Consider the following 19,019-nt stretch of genomic DNA (forward strand, 5'->3'; position numbering starts at 1 on the left):
AGGCGGACTCTCAACCGCTGCGCCACCAGGGAAGCCCAAAATTTTAATTTTAATGAGGAAAAGAGAGAGGAAAATTCACTCCCAATAATCAAAAGTATATGCAATAATACTAATATCTTGATCATAATCATTGTTTTTGACCTTTCCTAGCTCAAATAACTCAGCTACTTTTACATAGTTGCAGTGTAGAACCATTTTGTCACTAGTTAATTAGAACCAAATGTCCTGACAAGGTCTGATTCTTTCTTTATTCTCAGAGCTGTGAATCTTTTTTCTTCCTGGACACAACTAAAGTGAACTTCGTTCCTGTCTGATATTTCTCCAGCTTCAAAAGTGGAAGCACCTGAAGCTACTTTGTTGAAGGTAAGTGAACTAGATATCTGCAGTGAATATTTGTTTCTTTTAAATTTTAATCGATACAGGCATGAATGATCTTCTTATTATATGAGGATGCATATAAAACAATGCTCAAAACAATGCTTTTATTACAGTAGCTAAGATTCACAGAAGGAACTGAAAATGCATGAGTGATATTCAACACCTGTATCTTTTTCTCTTGGGTTATATCGTTCTATAGGATGAAATAATGATGGTTAAAGTTTAATAATTCCTTTCTATGTTTTTTTAACAACTTTATTGGAGTATAATTGCTTCACAATGGTGTGCTAGTTTCTGCTCGATAACAAAGTGAATCAGCTATACATACACATATATCCTCATATCTCCTCCCTCTTGCGTCTCCCTCCCACCCTCCCTTGCCCACCCCTCTAGGTGGTCACAAAGCACCGAGCTGATCTCCCTGTGCTATGCGTCTGCTTCCCACTAGCTATCTATTTTACATTTGATAGTGTATAATGTCCATGTCACTCTCTCACTTCGTCCCAGCTTACCCTTCCCATTCCCTGTGTCCTCAAGTCCATTCTCTATGTCTGCATCTTTATTCCTGTCCTGCCCTTAGGTTCATCAGAACCATTTTTTTTTTTTAGATTCCATATATATGTGTTAGCATACGGTATTCGTTTTTCTCTTTCTGACTTACTTCACTCTGTATGACAGACTCTAGGTCCATCCACCTCACTACAAATAACTCAATTTCGTTTCTTTTTATGGCTGAGTAATATTCCATTGTATATATGTGCCACATCTTTATCCATTCATCTGTCAGTGGACACTTAGGTAGCTTCCATGTCCTGGCTATTGTAAATAGACCTGCAATGAACATTGTGGTACATGACTCTTTTTGAATTATGGTTTTCTCAGGGTATATGCCTAGTAGTGGGATTGCTGGGCCATATGGTAGTTCTATTTTTAGTTTTTTAAGGAACCTCCATACTGTTCTGCATAGTGGCTGTATCAATTTACATTCCCACCAACAGTGCAAGAAGGTTCCCTTTTCTCCACACCCTCTCCAGCATTTATTTTTTCTAGATTTTTTGATGATGGCCACTCTGACTGGTGTGCGGTGATACCTCATTGTAGTTTTGATTTGCATTTCTCTAATGATTAGTGATGTTGAGCATCCTTTCATGTGTGTGTTGGCTATCTGTATATCTTCTTTGGAGAAATGTCTATTTAGGTCTTCTGCTCATTTTTGGATGGGGTTGTTTTTTTGATATTGAGCTGTATGAGCTGCTTGTAAACTTTGGAGATTAATCCTTTGCCAGTTGCTTCAAATATTTGCAAATATTTTGCAAATATTTTCTCTCATTCTGAGGGTTGTCTTTTCATCTTATTTATGGTTTCCTTTGCTGTGCAAAAGCTTTTAAGTTTCGTTAGGTCCCATTTGTTTATTTTTGTTTTTAATTTCCATTTGTCTAGGAGGTGGATCAAAAAGGATCTTGCTGTGATTTATGTCATAGAGTGTTCTGCCTAGGTTTTCCCCCCTTTCTATGGTTTTATTAGATAACTAACATCATAGGTTTTTCATGAGACGGACCCCTGAAATAAGTTTGAATCTCAGCACCACCATTTGCCAGAGCTGTTAATTGTAGACAAGTCACTTACCTTTTCCAGCCTGTTTTCTCATCTGTTCTTCATGGTGTTGCTGTGAGGACCAAGTATTCTAATGTATATGAGGTCAAAGGACAATGGTAGTAGTAGCAGTAGTTACAAATTAGCTGGAGCAGTAATTCTGTACAAGCTTTCCCTATATCCTCCCTAGGAAACTTGATGTAAAGGCAATTCCATTTTTCCCCAATGTTGAATGGGCCGTATGGCTGGCTAGGGCCCCTCTTTCTTCACATTCCACCTGTGTCCCTCAGGGATGCGTATGCGGTTGAACTGGTATCCTTCCAGGATGGAGGGAAACTGTTCTTTCGTTCAGGGTACACCTCTAGGAAACATGAGAATGAAAAATAATAAAAAAGAACCAGCCCCAAATGCTGTCAAATTGTGAGTACAAAACTAATGTTGGTTTTCATGTAGCTGAATTTTTTGTTAAAGGAATTAAATTCGAACAAAACTAGCTTTGGTCAAAGAAGTTGACCCAATTTCATACAAGAAATAAGGATGTTACTGGGAATTGAACAGTTTATTGCTAGAATAATAAAGACAACAAGAGGAAGAATTTTGGTCTCTTTTGTTCTCTCTTGAATCCCAGCTACTAAAGTTGTGCCTGGACTATAAGAGGTGCTCAATATATAATTATTGAATAAAGGAGTGAATGCTGCTAAAAAAAATAAAATAACAGGTGGACTTGGGCTGAATTTTAAGCATGATAAATGTGGCCATGTAAAATAAACTAGATAGCAGCAACATAGTTAAGCCAGGAAGCTGAAATTCCTCTTCTCTGAAGATCTCTAAGAGTAGGTTCAACTCCTATTTCTCCAAGATCCTGTCAGTTTACCTTTTGCAAAGAGGATAGGCCAGATATATTCTGAGGTTGAAAGGCTCTGGAACTCTCATGGAAAGTTCCATATATGCATGAAAGGTCTTTTCTCACCTTGGAACTTGGAGAGCTTTGCCAGGCACCACAAATATTTATCCACAGTTAGTCTTTTACCCCCAATCATGCCTTAAGACAGATTTTCCTGCTACAGATCCATTTTGCTTCTGACACTGTTTTGTTGCAAGCCACCTGTTACCTGTGTGTGCAGGTGATAATGACCCCAGTGATATTTATTCATAGTTCAGTTTTCCTTCACAGAAAGCAAGAAACACTTCCTCATTAGTATCTGGGCCGTATGTAAATAGCTGAATGACACTGTTTCTTTCTGTCCGCAAAGGAGAGAAATTTTGCTCAAGGTTTCACAGATAATACTGATTTTTTTGTGTCCCAGATCATGTTCAGGATATCATCATACATTGTGGTTCTACTTTCCTTTTGAAAATGGTCAAAGTACTTATTTCCTTTATGTGAATAACGCTTTATTCATTTAAACTCCTAATATGAAACAAGAATATTAAGATTTCATGGAAATTTTGGGTAGAAAACAGTGCTCATTTTATAAGCAATTGGAAATCAAATGGTAATTATTTTGAGAAAGATCTTTCTTATTAACATGGTGGGCTACTGACAATTGTTTAGGATAAGGTAACTAATTTAATAATTAAGTGACTATATTTGTTGCCAAAGTCTCTGAAAATGGACAGGTTTCTTGTTAAATGGTCTAATGTATATGAAGCCAAAGCACAATTTTTGTTGCTTTTCTTGTTTGGTTACTTAATAGGTACAGTACCAGAAATAAACCACAGCCTAGAAGCCCCCATCATAGCTAGAATACATCTCGGGAAGACATAATTGGAAGATAAGTTTGAACCAATGAAACCCACAGAGCGGAAAGATACCATTACAGGTTTAAAGATCATACATCTTATATACCTTATGATAAAGTTGATGAATCTGAAGGACCCAGATCGCTAAAAACCAATTTAGTTACATTGCATATGTAAAGAAAAGACAATGGGTCCAGTGAAACTAAGATGACTAACATAGCAAAAGACTTCAGTGCTCTCTACTTTGCTTTGAAGGTATAATTTATGAAGATGCTTTAAGGTCATATGTAATACAAATGACAGTATTTCTAGAGATGTATTTGTGCTCTGTAGGATTCATGAGTAATAATGCCTGGAGCACTCCAACAAAGGTAGTTGCATGAATTAATGGAGCAATCTGGGCATCAGTCCAATAAAAATGTTGGCTGAATGCTTCCTTGGGGGGAAAAGATATTGAGAACAGGAGAGTTATAAGCAATTGATGCTGGTTAAATAGAACATCTTCCTTCCATCTTTTCAGCTCGCTTCTGAACTAGGTCAGCTGTGTGCCTTTGAGAGAGGAAGAAGACTTTAAGGGGCAAGTTTACTTTAATGCAAAGAGTCAGTTTTCAAGTAACTTACTTCTTTTTGGGTAGACTGAGCTGAGTATGAAAACCCAGGCTTACTAGCAAGCCCTTAGTTATAAAGTCTCTGCATTTAATGCTGATATCTCAGATTTATGCTGCCCACTTCCTATAAGATCAAAGTACAATATGTAATTCTCAATTTCAGTGCAACTACATATTTGAATAAATTTATTTTGTGTTGGGAACAGTGGGAAGAAATGGAGTCAGTTAACTAGGTCTAATAGGAAGAGTTCCCTTCTCTCTTGGCTTGAGGTCTTCCATGGGGACATAAAGAAATAAAAACTCTAGGCTCATAAGAACCTCTGTGTCCCACTTGCCAATCAAAAACAGAAGGCAACTGGATGTCTTTAAGTGATTGGTAATGGGCATGGAAGAAAAGAGCATGCTATGGAATAGTTGAGCTGGGTGGAGTGTCACATGCTTTTTAGAATTGGTCTGAAGGTCACTCTCTCCATTTATAGCCATGGAATGGATGGAGACCAAATTCAGTGTCAGAATGTTTTAAATCCACCCTTATTCTATAACTTTCTAGCCATGTTACTCAGGGCAGGTGGCTTAACTTCTCTGAGGAGAAGTTTAACTTCTTTAATTTACACAATTGGAAAAATAAAACTCTCCTCTGTGTCTTACAATCATTTCCTGAGACGCTATTGAAATAATGTATGCAGATGTGTTTTGCTGGTTGTGGAGAACTATGCCATTGTGAAGTGTGGACATTATTATCCTCTCTAATGGAAAGCTCCCTGAGGGTTTATACCGTTCATAAACCTCTTCCAGCTGCCTACTTTATTTCCCAAACCCTCCTCCTTTGGCTCTTCCTTCTTTTTGTTCTAATTACATCCAGCAGGACAACTCCATTAGGAATTAATGAGCTTTAGTACCTTCATTTGCCATCTGCTCCCCTCCCCCTTTTAACAAATGAAGGTGTGTCTCAGCCTCAAGACCTTATGTTGACTGTAGCCAGGCAGATGCGAGTGATTCAGATGAGAAAGATTCTTTATTCCGTGGTACCAAGGTCACATTTGGATTTGGTGCTGCCTTTGGAAGCCAGATGGCGACTAGAAGGTGAGAAGAGCCTCTGTTTAGAGCCCTGCTATGGAACACACTGGCCCCACTGGCATTCATTTATTCAAGCAGGCATTTATTCATTCAATTAACATTTACTGTGTCTGTTATGTGCCACTGTGCTAGGTGGCAAGGATATAAAGTTGAATAAGATGGACTCTTTTCCTTAAATTGCTCACAGCCTACTGGAGGAGATAAATACATGTATTCAGGTAACTGTAGTGCAATATTTGGTGTGCTCTAATAGTGCTATAGCACTGAGTCTAGGTTCAGATATGGGGAAAGTTAGGAGAGCTGAATTGCTCTCACAATTGGGGCTTTTCAGAGAAAGGACTGTCTTCTCAGTTCCTTCCATGTCTATTAGCAAAAGGAACTGGTTTGTGGACCAGTAAGTATCTAGTTGATACCCCCCAATTGCACATCTCTCTTTTCCTTTATTCTTATATCTGCTGTGTCCCGCTTGGGAATCACCTAGGACATAGCTGCAATACTGGAAATATTTGCAAATGTAGAGAATAATAATCTCCCCATCTCTATTTATAATAACTGTGTGCCATCTATTGTTTAATGAAGAGGGTGGTAATTAGGGTCCTAATAGAAAACAGATGGCACACAAAACTGTTACAAGGGTGTGAGTACAACCGCATAGGAGGGATTGTGCAGGAATCTGGGGATAGGAGCAGCTGAGCTGAGACAATCTCTCTGTCCAAAGGGAAAAAGAGAGGGATCAGTTTCAGGAACCCAGCAGAAAAAGGTCCTGTAGAATTGGTCTTCTTGAGAGGTATGGTAAACTTCAATAGAAGGTCATAGTTAGCCCACTTGGAGGCTATCTAGCAGGGAGAAAGCCAGGGAAACAAATCCCCTGACTTCACTTTCCTCCTCCCTCCCTCACATCTCTCTGATGCTCTGCATGGCCCAGACCCAGTTAGAAGTCTCAGGGGCTGGGATCCTATCAACCTCACCCTTGCAGTTCACCAGAGAAGGGTGGAGAGGGGACCTGGGAGGGCAAACAGAAGATAACCACCCAGGAGAGATCAGGATCCTTACCTGTAACATGGCCGTGTAAGAATGCAGACTTGCCCGCTCCCAAAAGTTATGTTAATTATGTATGTGTGTATATATATATATATATATATATATATATATATATATATATATGTGTGTGTGTGTGTGTGTGTATAACATAACTTTTTGTGCACATATATTTTATTATGCCTATATATATACACATATATATGCACATATATACATGTGTGTTTTCTTAAAATAATAGCACACAAGTTCTGTACAGTAAGTCCCCTACATGCAAACCTTCAAGTTGTGAACTTTCAAAGATGCAAGCATGCATTCGCATGTCCAATCACGTAAGTTCAAGTGTCTGGCGTAAACTGTCACGTGTGTGCATCTTCTACAAGTGGTTGTGCTTTTGTGTACTTTACAGAACTCTATAGAGTACAGTAGTACAGTATCTTTATTTCAAGCCCAGGATGCCCAGAAGCAAGCGTAAAAGCATAGGTAATGTAGCTGGTACTACTGTACTTTTCAGAGTACCGTACTGTAAGATTAAAAACGTTTTCTTTACTTTTCCTGTTTGTTTTGTATGTATTTGTGTGAAAAGTATTATAAACCTATTTCAGTACAGTACCATGTAGCCGATTTGTTGGTTGGGTACCTAGGCTAACTTTGTTGGACTTACAAACAATTTGGACTTCAGGAACGCATTCTCGGGATGGAACTCGTTTGTATGTAGGGGACTTACTGTTTAACTTTCTTACTTGAGATGCTTTACCAAACACTCTTTTTCTTTCCTTTTTTAAAATACTTTCTTAGTTATGGAAAATTTCAAACATACACATACATAATAAATCCCTGTATAACTTTGTTACTTGAAATGCTTTACCAAACCCTCTTTTTCTTTCCTTTTTCAAAATACTTCCTTAGTTATGGGAAATTTCAAACATACACGTACATAATAAATCTCTAGATGCCCATTATTTTGCTTCAGTACTTATCAGTTCATGACCGATCTTGTTTCATCATGCTCCCATCCAGTCTTCATAATCCTACAGTTTTGAAATACATTCCGTGTTTGGCTTTTGTTAGGCCAAAGGCATGTTAAAGCTATTTTTTAAAATGAATCCCCTTTCTCAATCACAAATTAAGCATATATTTTTAAGAGCTGAATCATAGGCCGTAATTAATATATTTTCAAAGGTCAGTCAGCCTCTCTTAACCCTAGATTGTTTTAAAATGATAAATGATTGCAAAACACAATGAATAACATGATTTATATAACTGTTTACTGTGTTATAGTTTAAGAATACTGGCTTATACCTTTTTTTACCTCTTTTTCTTTTCATTGTTTGGTAGTTAACTAAATTCCTAAACGAAGATTTCTTCCGTTTTATTTACCCCCCACCCCTATATTGGGAACCTATCATGGGGCACCATTCAGTATATAGAACATTGTTCCCCTCTGATTTGTAATGTCCCATCTTCCATATATCAGATTTCAATAAATGCATGGGCCTGTGTTGGGCACCTCTTTTTATTCTGTTGGTTTATTATCTTTTAAATCATTGTGCCAACATCATACTTTATAATATACTATAAAGTATCACTTTATAATAATTCTTCGTATCTGGCTTTTGGGGTCTTCAGAAGTATCCTAGCCTTTCTTGGCCCGCTCTTCCATATAAATAGGTTCAGCTTGTCACACTCCACGGGGAAAAAATCCTATTGGTATACGGCAGTTGATTTCTAAAATGATCTGAACTACAAAACGTATTTGTTGAGAACTTTGCAAGTTTTCTAGAAGTTGATGAACTGAAGGCTTCATGAGGCTTAAGACAAGCAGGAATAAAATATGATTTTCTCTTTGTGCATGTGAAAGCTTGATTAAAAGAAAAAGAATATATCCTTGTAATATTTGTGTCAAGCATAGGATCCATATCTTTTTGTTTAATGTCGTTTTCTACTCACTTTAAGATCTTTCTTTGCAATATGGGCTCTCAGTGACTAAAAAGGCAAGGTTGAGGAGAAATGAGAAATGATTGACAGAATATCTCAAGAGCTCAATGGTCTCAAAAAATATGCACCATGGACCCAAGGGGCAATGCATAGAAGGAATATATTAATTGGCTGGTGATTTGAAGATATTAATGATGAAGACTATGGCTGCAACACAGCTGAGTCACCAGTCATTTAAAAATGTACGATCTGAATGCTTAGGAATTGTATTAGTTATCTATTTGCCGAATAACAAATTAGTGGCTTAAAACAACCCAGGTTTTATGGGTCAGGAGTCCAGGTACTGGGTCCTCTGCTTGGGGTCTCACCAGGCTCTGATAAACGTGTTGGGTAGACCACGTTTTCATGTGGACATCAGCCTGGGGGGGAATGCACTTCCATGCTCATTCAGGTTGTTGGCAGAATTCATATCCTGGTTGCTCCAAGACTGGGGTCCCCAGCTTTTTGCTGATTGTCACTGGAGGCCACCCCAGATCCTAGAGGCAATGCAGTTCCTCCCTGTGGGCTTCTCCAGTGTGGCTGCTTACTTCAGCCAGCAAGGAGGGTCTCTGGCCTGTAGAAAGCCTGGTCCCTCTTTTACGAGCTTTCACCTGATTAAGGCCACACAGGATAATCTCCTTTTTGATTTACCCTTTTGACTTGGGACCTTTATAACATCTGTCAAATCCCTTCACCTTTGCCATACTCAATTGTTTACAAAGAAGTCACAGATCCTGTCTGTGCTCAGAGGGAGGTGGTGAGCATACAAAGTGTCAACACCAGGCGAACAGAGTCATAGGGCCACCCTAGAGGCTCTTTGCATAGGGCTAAAATAAAACGGCAGAAAAATTGTCATCTGTGGTCACAGTTCTGGCCACCTGGTTCTTTAAAAGTACAGGGCATTTCTGGGATGAGACCTGCAGAGGCAGAGGTGTTAGGGTGATGTGGGTCCAGCCCGTTTTGCCTTGTGTTTGTGAGAAGCAGAAGGAACACACATTGTCCTCCCCGAGCTTTCAGGGTATCTGTGCTGTAGGGCTTGGGAGCTTGCTGTGGGCTGTCTCCCCTTCAGAGGAGTAGATGTGGGGACGCAGACACGTGTCTCTGACGGGCAGGCAACACGGATCTCCTTGCAGTCAGCAGCCCAGGAAAGAGTTAAGCCTTGGCTTTTGTTCCTGAGCTAGGAGATTTTGATTAGATGCTTAATTGCTATTGGAACCTCATGTGTAGGGTACACGCTTAGCGACCTGAGACATTCAGAGACCGAATTTAGTACCTACTCTTAGGCCTGCTCCCAAGGACAAGAAGAAAAGGAGTTGTGAGGAGCATTGTTGGCACAAACTCTGGGTGAACAATCACCTTCCTGGCCAAGCAGCAGTTTCCTGGTGCAGGTGATTCTGTGGCATTTGTGCTGTGCATCTCCCCTCACCTTTCTGGCCCCAGCCTGCAAAAAATTTCTGGCACAGCAGGGAATTAGTGCCTAATGGCAAGAGAAGAGGAAATTAGCATTTCCTAACAGCTAACCAAACACAAAAGCGTCCCCCAGCCTTGCATGGAACACCTCTGACCATCCATCCCTCTATGGCAAAGCCCTGCACCTTACAATTTGTGCTTAATTATACAGGAAAAGAGAAATCTGTTTCTCTGGGAGGGCCTCTGAGAACCTGTTGGGGAAAGCTTTCAATTTTAATTACAGAAGAAATACTGGCTGAGGCAATGGTGAAAAGGAATTACCTTTCCTTTTCTTCTGATTTTGCAAAACAGCTGGCCAAACAGAACCCTGAGGCTCTGTCTAGGCAACCAGTGCAGGGTGGCTGCAGGCTGTGCTGGGGTTCGTTTTGCAAATCAGCTGGAAAGATTTCTTTGGGGCTTAAGGAAGCTAATTTAAACATTGCCTGTGTACAGAAACTTTAATCCCTCTTAATATGTCAGCTGTGCCATCAGAAAAGCAGACCTCCTGTGCTGGTGAGCTCAAGAAGAAAACCAATACCGTCTTCATTATTCAAACCATCAGCCCATAGACAAAGGGGAGGAACAAGAAACAAATCATCCCAGTGACACGCAGATCTTTCCTATTTCATTTTGACAGGGTGTGTTTCCATGCAGCTCAGGCTGCCCCCATCCCACCCCCCAGCTATCGCTGCCTGTTACTCTTTATGGTAATTGAAGCTGGGCCCCAAAGCCCTCAGAGGCTTGTATTTTCTTCTCACATGAGCGACGCTTCAGTGATAAACTTGAACTTAAAGTTACTGAGGTGGAACTGAGGGTTCATTTGATAGCTAGTGGTTTTCAGCAGCTCCGAGGGGCTTCGGGAGGCAGCGTGAGGTAGATTGTTAATGTCCTGTGAGGGAAAACAATAACACATTTCATTAATGCGTTCATGTGTGAAGCGTCCATTAGTGCACTGGAGGTATTAATGACGTTATGCTTCAAACTGACATGTGGGGCATGACAGGAATTGCAAGGTCGGATGGGAACAGATGACATGATGAGCAAATATTTGAATGGCTTCATTTGCCTGCAGGTCAAATGGTGGGTGCAAGGAGCGGGGGCAGGTGGAGGCTGGAAAGGAATCTTTTGGTTTTAACATAGACCAGTGGCAGCAGAACCAAGAAGAAGAAACACACGCATGTGTACACGGTGTGTGCCCTCCCTCCCAAGGAAAATCAGAGTCTGACGATAGTTAAAGCACAAAAACAGATTTTACTCAGGAATTATTGCAATCAGGGAAAAGAGACCTACCTCAGTTTAGAGCTGGGCTCAATTCCAAGTACAGCAGGACAAGTGGGGATTTATAGCTGAGGAGCAGGGTCGAGGGTGATGGATGGAAAATTGCTAAGAAGAAACAGCAGGAGTAAAGGGGCGTTGTGGCTAAATGGACTGGACAGGATTCTTGCTGAAGACTGGCTAAGGTGGGCAGGTACCAAGGGTGGGGGTGAGGAATTTGATCAGATACTTAGGGTTGTCAGGTATTGAAGGTGGGAATTCTTTCTAGACTGACTTAACAAGATTCTTGCTAAAACTGGGTGGTGTGGGTCCTATGAAGATGGACACTGAAGTTTGAAGCCTGGAGGGCTTCGAGGAGCCTGACAGTCAAGAAGAGAGTCTCTGTCCCCATCCCTACCCCGCCTTCCCCTGCCGCCAGACACACATACACAGCCAGGAGGGTGGGAAAGGCATGCACAGAGAATGGGTCATATGATGTTTGATTGCAGGAAGGGGCCAAGCAGACTCTTGGCTGGCAGGAAACTTTCCTCAGGCAAAAGCTTCCTCCAGAAAATCTCATCAGGCCGGGATGGAGATAAAACGGTACATTCTCTGCCCAGCCTGATAACGAGGGATGGGGAATTTGGAAACCTGGGTGCTTGTTGAATCCTTCATCTGGTGGCATAAGACAGTCACTGAATGGTACTTGGGAGAAAACAAATGAAGAATCAGACTCCACATTGACCTCCAGTAGTGAAGGGTTCGTTGCATAGTTAGCAAATATGCAGAATGTGACAAGTGTTGTAACTGGGGTCAGTCCAAAGTGCCTTGGGAAACAGACCAAATGTGACCAATATTTACAGTAACATACATCTGGGTTTGTCACAGAGAGCCTGGTTTATGCCTGTTGTCCCAGCATAATTACTGGGGCTCTTAAAAGTATCCTAGTTTCAGGCCAAATGAGTCAGTGGTGTTAGCAGTCAGGAGGGTGGTCACCCTGGCTGTGGGGAGGAGCAGGGTCGGGTCCCAGGGAGGGGCTCCTGGGGTAACGTTCTGACTTTAATCTGGGTGCAGCTACCATAGGGGTAGTCACTCTGCACATAGGACTTATGCCCTTCTCTGTATGTGTGTTATGCTTCAATCAAAAGATTTTTTTCTAAGTGTCCCAGTTGGGAAATGCCCTAATGCTCTGCCCATTATTCCCTCAACTTCCACACTCCTCACCCATTATTCCGTCAACTTGCATACTCCTTACCCAAATAAGATCTTTAGCTAAAAGGAGGAGTGCATATACATCTTAGCTTTGAAGTATTTTAGCTCAGTTTTGGTGACAAAGTAGAACTGCCTACTCCTTGATCAAGGTCCCAAAGACTGAAAAAGTGGCGAAAGGAACCATGTGAGAAAGAAAGGAGGGGCAGAGAAGATCCTTCCCAAGAGCCTCCAGGTGCAGAGGTCTGCCATTCTGCCCAAGGAAAGTCTCTTGTCGCTGTCTCAGTCCCAGAGATGCTAACATCCGGATTTTTTTTTTTTTTTTTTTTTAGTTCATGGCAATGTAATTCACTGAGTTTCTTATATAAGCTGAATTGGGCAGTTACTGTTCCGTTTTTGCTTTAATAAGGAGATGTAGAAAAAGTATTGGATTTTCTCCTTGGGTTGCAGCAGTTGACTGCTCACTGTAGATTCTGAATGGGGAGGATTTGACCGCTGCAGATGGGGCGGGAGAGGCCAGCAACACAGGTCTCAGGGTGACGAGTGTAATTCAACATGAAGGGTCTGAGCATTCGGCAGCTTCTCTGAGGAGGGCGCCCTTTGTTTTCCTTCTCTGGATTCCAATGGTCTTTCCCAGCCAGAGAAGACAATTCCCTTAATGTTGTTCTAAAGCAGAGCCAGGGCTGTCCTGCAGCTAAATTAGCAAGAGAGTGGGCTCCACGTGCGGCAAGAGTCAGATGCCAGCAGGGTAATCTCAAATGGCAGTCCCGCACGAGAAGGTTATGGTAGGAGTGGACCCCACGCCTTGCACGTTTTTTTCCCCTGAAAGTGAATTTTAGATCTGTTTTATATTATTACTTTTTAAAAAATTAATCTGTTTTTGGCTGCGCTGGGTCTTCGTTGCTGCTCGCGGGCTTTCTCTAGCTGCGGAGAGCAGGGGCTACTCTTCGTTGCGGTGCGCGGGCTTCTCTTCGCGGTGGCTTCTCTTGTTGCGGAGCACGAGCTCTAGGCGTGCAGGCTTCAGTAGTTGTGGCTCACAGGCTCTAGAGCTCAGGTTCAGTAGTTACGGTGGACGGGCTTAGTTGCTCCGCGGCATGTGGGATCTTCCTGGACCAGGACTTGAACCCGTGTCCCCTGCATTGGCAGGCAGACTCCTAACCACTGAGCCACCAGGGAAGTCCTGTTTTATATTATTTTTAGTGACCAGGTATTAGGCACAATTTGAATGGAACTGGAAGGGATTAAAATGTTAGTAGCAAGATTGAGTACCCCAAGTATTTATCTAGTCAATTAATATGACATGGGTCCCCAGACTAAATAGAAACACCTATGAAGCTTTAAGACATTTTTCCTCCCCAGTTAGAAGCTGATGATGTATCTTTCCTGATGATATTTTAATGCTGCTATTTATTCATGGCAACCACTGGCCTGAATTAATGCTGGAAAAGACAGGGTTGTAATGAATCAGAATAGCAGGAACATATCAGAGATGCTGTGAATGGAAACATTTTTTTGCCAAACTTTTTTGGAAGCAGGACTGCCTAGAAGTTGATCCTGTCCTCACCACCCCCTTCTCTCACTCCACCGACTCCTAGACTTAAGTTTGGCTCTCCCAACTCATCCTTGAAAACCCAGCCAAGATGCTGTCTCCTCCAAGAGTCTGCCTGGACCACTCCAGTGGAGGCTGGGTGGACCTCAGATATTCCCTATGAACCCTGGCTTCCCTCTTGCAGATCCCTCCTCACACATCTGTCTCTTCCACTAGAACAGGGGTATCACTGGACAGAACTTGACATAGGTATTCAATTCATAGAAGTACATTTCCTTTCATTAGGTAACTGCCACAGTCTGAAATGTTTCTGAAATATTTGGTTATCGTGTTACATGTCTCAGGTGACATACTAACAGTTCAAGTCCTAGTTAAGTATGTGCCAATACTGGTGCAGACAAACGTCTGTACTTTGTTAGTTTGAATCATCTGGAATTGCTAGTAATTGACTGTTATTGGCTTAGAAAAATGGCAGTTCCATGTGATTCAACCTATGACTCTGCTCTCTGCGTTAACAGATATCATTCTGATCGGAAAAGATGTTCTTTCCTTCATACGGATTTTATTTAGGTTTTGCCAAATGGGTGCGGGCACCTGTATATGCTCTTCTTTTTCAGGCAAGCTCAGGAGTTGTTGAGCTTTTGCAACCCCTAATTGATGATACGTGACTGTCTGACATTGACAGTAATAGTTGATGCTGGCTGGTGTTGGTGCAGGAGAGGTGAATGACACGGCGGAGGGAACCTGGATCCTGCCTGTTCCCTGGTGTGTGTGTCATGCTCAGCACTGTGACCTTTCTGCCTGGGAAATGACTCCTGGCAGATGGCAATGAGCGAAAGGGCAGGGTTGGCATTAATTAAGTCAAAAAATTAGGTCTGAATAATTTGAGAAGAGAACATTATAGTTTTCTTTTTGGTGGTAAATGGGATTTTTTTTTTTTGGTACAGAAGATTTTTGCCTTTGCAGAATTTCTGTCATCCTATAGTTTATACACAGCAAAGAAATTTTCATGTGTTGGAGAAGAACTTTTGTTTTGGAGGTGGAAGAGGTTGACATGCCCTTAAAAGAGCAATAATGAGCAAGTATCAATACAAGTACCTTTTGTAAAGAAGAGAGGGTCAGAGGAGTAGAGAGAGGGGAGCTCAGGAATGAATATCTCCTACACCCTGCTTTTTGGGTACAGCACTCTGATTCTGTAATCAGTAGCTTGTGAAATGATCTCTTCTAAATGAACTGGCACAGAAGAGAATGATAAGTAGGAAAGGTGTTTCCACAGCTGCACTTTCCACTGTAGGGAAAGCAAAGACATGGCACAGGCGTAGCCACTGTCTCTGCTAGTCAGACATCACTAATCAATGGCAGCATTCCTTCCCGCTAAGCCTGAGCACAGACATGACCTCAGAGTCCTTCTCAACACAGAGTTTGGGTAGCCTTTATGATGAAATCTCTTTACCATTCCTGCCAACATCCTGAACAGACAAACTGAAAAAAAATTGTGGCAGACTGACAAACTGGCTGGCTCAGCTGCTGAATAGCTTATCAGAAAAAACTGAATTCAAATGAATTTTCCATAGCCTTTCTCCTTATTAGTGGTCTCCTTACAAGTTCTACAACATTGACATGCTGTGTACTCTAGTATTTGCAGTTTATTTTTATCTGCTTTTCATGTAAATCTAAGAATTTAAGCTACAAGAGCACTAAAGATACTTCACTTGGAATTTCTTTAAAAGATATTCATAAAACTTTTATTTTCAGTGTTTTGAGGATGAGATATATCTCTTAAGTCAATTTTTGTTTGAATCCCAAATACTTATAGGTATAAATTTGTTTCAAATTTTATTGTCTGTTTCCTTATAAGCAAGAAGGATATAGCCTTGAAAAAAATTTTAAGAATTGTCTATTGAGACTGAACATTGAAAACACATTTTTCTGAATTTATATTTGTAATTGCTCTGTGCACTATTTTTTTTCCTGCTCAGAATAGGTCTATGTGGGACTATTATTTCCTTCTCATTTAATTGTTGAATTCTTCCCTTCCATCTCCCAATATTTGAAAATCAATATTCATTACTAATGCAGGTCCTCCTGCCCTTATGGAAGCCAGTGGAACATTAAATATACTTTTTTTTTTTTTTTTTTTTTTTTTTTTCGGTTCGCGGGCCTTTCCCTTTTGTGGCCTCTCCTGTTGCGGAGCACAGGCTCCGGACGCGCAGGCTCAGCGGCCATGGCTCACGGGCGCAGCCGCTCCGCGGCATGTGGGATCTTCCCGGACCGGGGCACGAACTCGTGTCCTCCTGCATCGGCAGGCGGACTCTCAACCGCTGCGCCACCAGGGAAGCCCGGGCTGTTGATTCTTAATCGCACCCTGCTCAGATTCTCCAGCTCTCCCACTGCTTCCTCTTACTGTAACAGTCCTGTGTTCGATTCCTTAAGGCTGAATGAGTCCTGTTCGTTTCAACACTCCAAGTTTCAGAGCTTGGCTCATTTCATCTTCAGAACAGGCTAGCTCTTTGACCCTGGTGCTGGGGAGCTGGCGGGAGTGTGTGTGGAGGATGATCGGGCTCTGATCCTTGTTCCCTCCCCGATCTCAGTCTGTCACCTCAGGTATGGGGGGCAGGGAGTAACTGCCCTCAGCTACCTGGTGAGGAGATGGTGTCCACTGCCTCCTGGTTCCATCTGATGTTGATGGATGTGTTTTTCCTGAGTTGGGAGCCACGCATGGTTTCCTTGGGGTGGTATTCAGCTTCATTCTGACCTCCTCCATCACTGAGGGACAGCTGTGTTTAGCTTCTTCATGGGCCTGGAAGCCATTCAGGCCTTGGATGCCTTCTCTTGGATAAGCCTCTTTTTCCCCAAGAGCCCAGTCCCTCCCCAAATCTTGACCCTTCACGAGGAGCCATGGGAATTGCCGAGGGTGACTTTTGCATTCTCCAGGGCCACAGAGAACTGTGTGTGGTGGACCTGCTCTGCTGGCTTCCTTGAAAAGTTGCACTTTGGGGCCCTTCGAGTCTTAACTGCACTGGCTACTCCAATAGGCACCTCTCCCCTCAGAAGTCTCCCCATCAGACTCGGCACCGCTTCCCGTGCCCGCTGTGTCTGGAGCTTCAGCGGGAACATGTCACCCCCTCCCACACATTCTCTCTAGCATCGGATTGGGCAGCAGGCTGCTGCATCTCGGCAAGCTTCCTGCAGGGAAGGAAGAGTCTCATCCCTCCTTCTTCAGTATATCCTGCAACCCTTACAAGTCTTCCTTTGGAGCTTCCTCTCTTGGCTTTGGGAAGGAAGAAGCATCCCACAGGAGGGGAGGACATAGCATCTCAACATGAACTCAGTACCTCCCCAAAGGCTCAGGATGGTCCCAACGTCACCAGCTGTCTTCATAGAGACATTGGGAAAGGAAAGGTGGGGAGGAGAAGGGCTGGTTCTGCTGCCTCTGAATAAACCAAATGAGGCAATGTCTGGCCTCTGACTTCATGTAGCTGCTCTGTGGTCCCTTTAGAAGATCAGGGTTCATTGTACCTTGGTTTTCAGCTGTGAGCACAGTCACCAACTCGAGCACTGGAACCAGCATGAACCTGGCACGTGGACATTAGTTTTTATTACTGCCTATTCATTTATGCATATCGCCTAATTGACTTACTTTGGGCTCTCCAGATCTGAGACAAGGACTTGGGTGCAGGGAGTTTATTTGGAGCCGATCTCAGAAACCACAATTGATAAATGGGGAAGGTGAGGCAGGGAAGGGAGTATATTGATGAGAGATTTACCACGGGGTCATCGGGGGTCTGGAGACCCACTGAGACACCATGTGGAACGTCTGTGGTCTCTCATCCCGCATTCCTTGAAGTGACCCCTGGGAGTGTTGACTCGCTGGCCCGTCTGTGGTGCCAGAGAGAGCCCTCAGACAAAAAGGAAGAGAGACAGAGGCACCCAAGATAGGAAGCTGCCAGCCTGCTGAAAATTATGTAGCAACAGCTGGTGAACTCAGTGGGAAGAGCGGGCAGGGGACTTTGAGCAAGATGCTAGGGTAGATAGTCAGCTACACTAATTAAATGGATCATTCCCCTAATATTGGACATTTAAGTTGTACCCTTTTAATTTTGCTATTATGAATCATGCAGTAATGAGCAGACTTTTTTTTATGTACATCTTTACTTAGAATACATTCTTAGATGTTGAATTACTTTGTCGGAAGGCATGACATTTTGAGTTTATTGATATGTCTTGGGGCAACTTAGCTTACAGACTCAAACTTAATGTTAGTAAGAGCGAAATGTTTTTTATTTTATTTAATTTATTTATTTGAGAAATGTTTTTGATGAATATTCCTCAGGCAATCCAACTCTCTGTGCTCTAAGCAGGTATTTGGAAAACTACCTCATCTTGCACCCATATACCTTCTGTCAGAGTAGGTAATGCAGCTTTGACAAACGCCCCTGCCCAACTGCAGAAGTTAAAGCTACTGTGTGTGGAATATATTTCTCACCATTGGATTCTCTCTTAGTTCTCATCCAGTCTCCAAACAGTATTGGTAGAAAATAACGCACACAGGTGACACTGAAGTATAGGAATGGGAGAGATTTAAAGTTAAAGAGGCAGCTATTAGTAGAAAGAGAACAAAAGAAAATCCATTCAGCAAGAAGTCATTGAGCACTTACTGTATGTAAGGCTGTGGTAGCCGTTTGGGGAATGCCAGGGTTGGGCAGCATGATCTTGACTTTTGAAGTGTTAAACCTTGCTGAAGGAATTTCTGGATTGTTTTGTTATAGAAAGTCATCTGAGTTGGAGATCAGTTGACTAGAACATCTTAAGAAGGCTGCTTTGCAGAAAGTGGCACACAGTTTCTGCAGGTCTCTGGTGGGTTTCTTAGACTCCGAGGAAGCGAGGGTAGGAGATTGTTAAGGTAAAACACCAGCGGAATGCGTAGGAAGAGTAGCTCAAAAACTGCCGAGCTCATCTTGGCAAGCCGCTTAGAAAGAGGGGGGCTTTTTTTTTTTTGCTGAATCCCTTAATTGCAGTTCTACTTCATGAAGGATATTAATGATCCAGCATTTCAAACTGTTAGGAAACGAACTGAGCTGGAATTACAGTCCATAAGCGTGATACATTTTTAAGTAGATTCAAATGATAATTAGGATATGCAT

At 42.2% G+C, this 19,019-nt stretch overlaps 1 long non-coding RNA gene across 1 annotated transcript in view; it reads left to right on the plus strand.

Annotated features, from left to right (window-relative positions):
• Window positions 1–261: 261 nt before the first annotated feature.
• LOC113620004 (uncharacterized) overlaps window positions 262–19,019 on the plus strand; it is a 180,564-nt gene continuing 161,806 nt past the window's right edge. Inside the window, exon 1 of the long non-coding RNA XR_003432612.1 lies at window positions 262–363. This is a non-coding gene — a long non-coding RNA (uncharacterized LOC113620004). The remainder of the gene's footprint in view (window positions 364–19,019) is intronic.

This window comes from Aethalodelphis obliquidens, unplaced genomic scaffold (assembly GCF_003676395.1).
Source record: "Aethalodelphis obliquidens isolate GAN/ISIS:26980383/991018 unplaced genomic scaffold, ASM367639v1 scaffold7, whole genome shotgun sequence".
Lineage (NCBI taxonomy): Eukaryota > Metazoa > Chordata > Mammalia > Artiodactyla > Delphinidae > Aethalodelphis > Aethalodelphis obliquidens.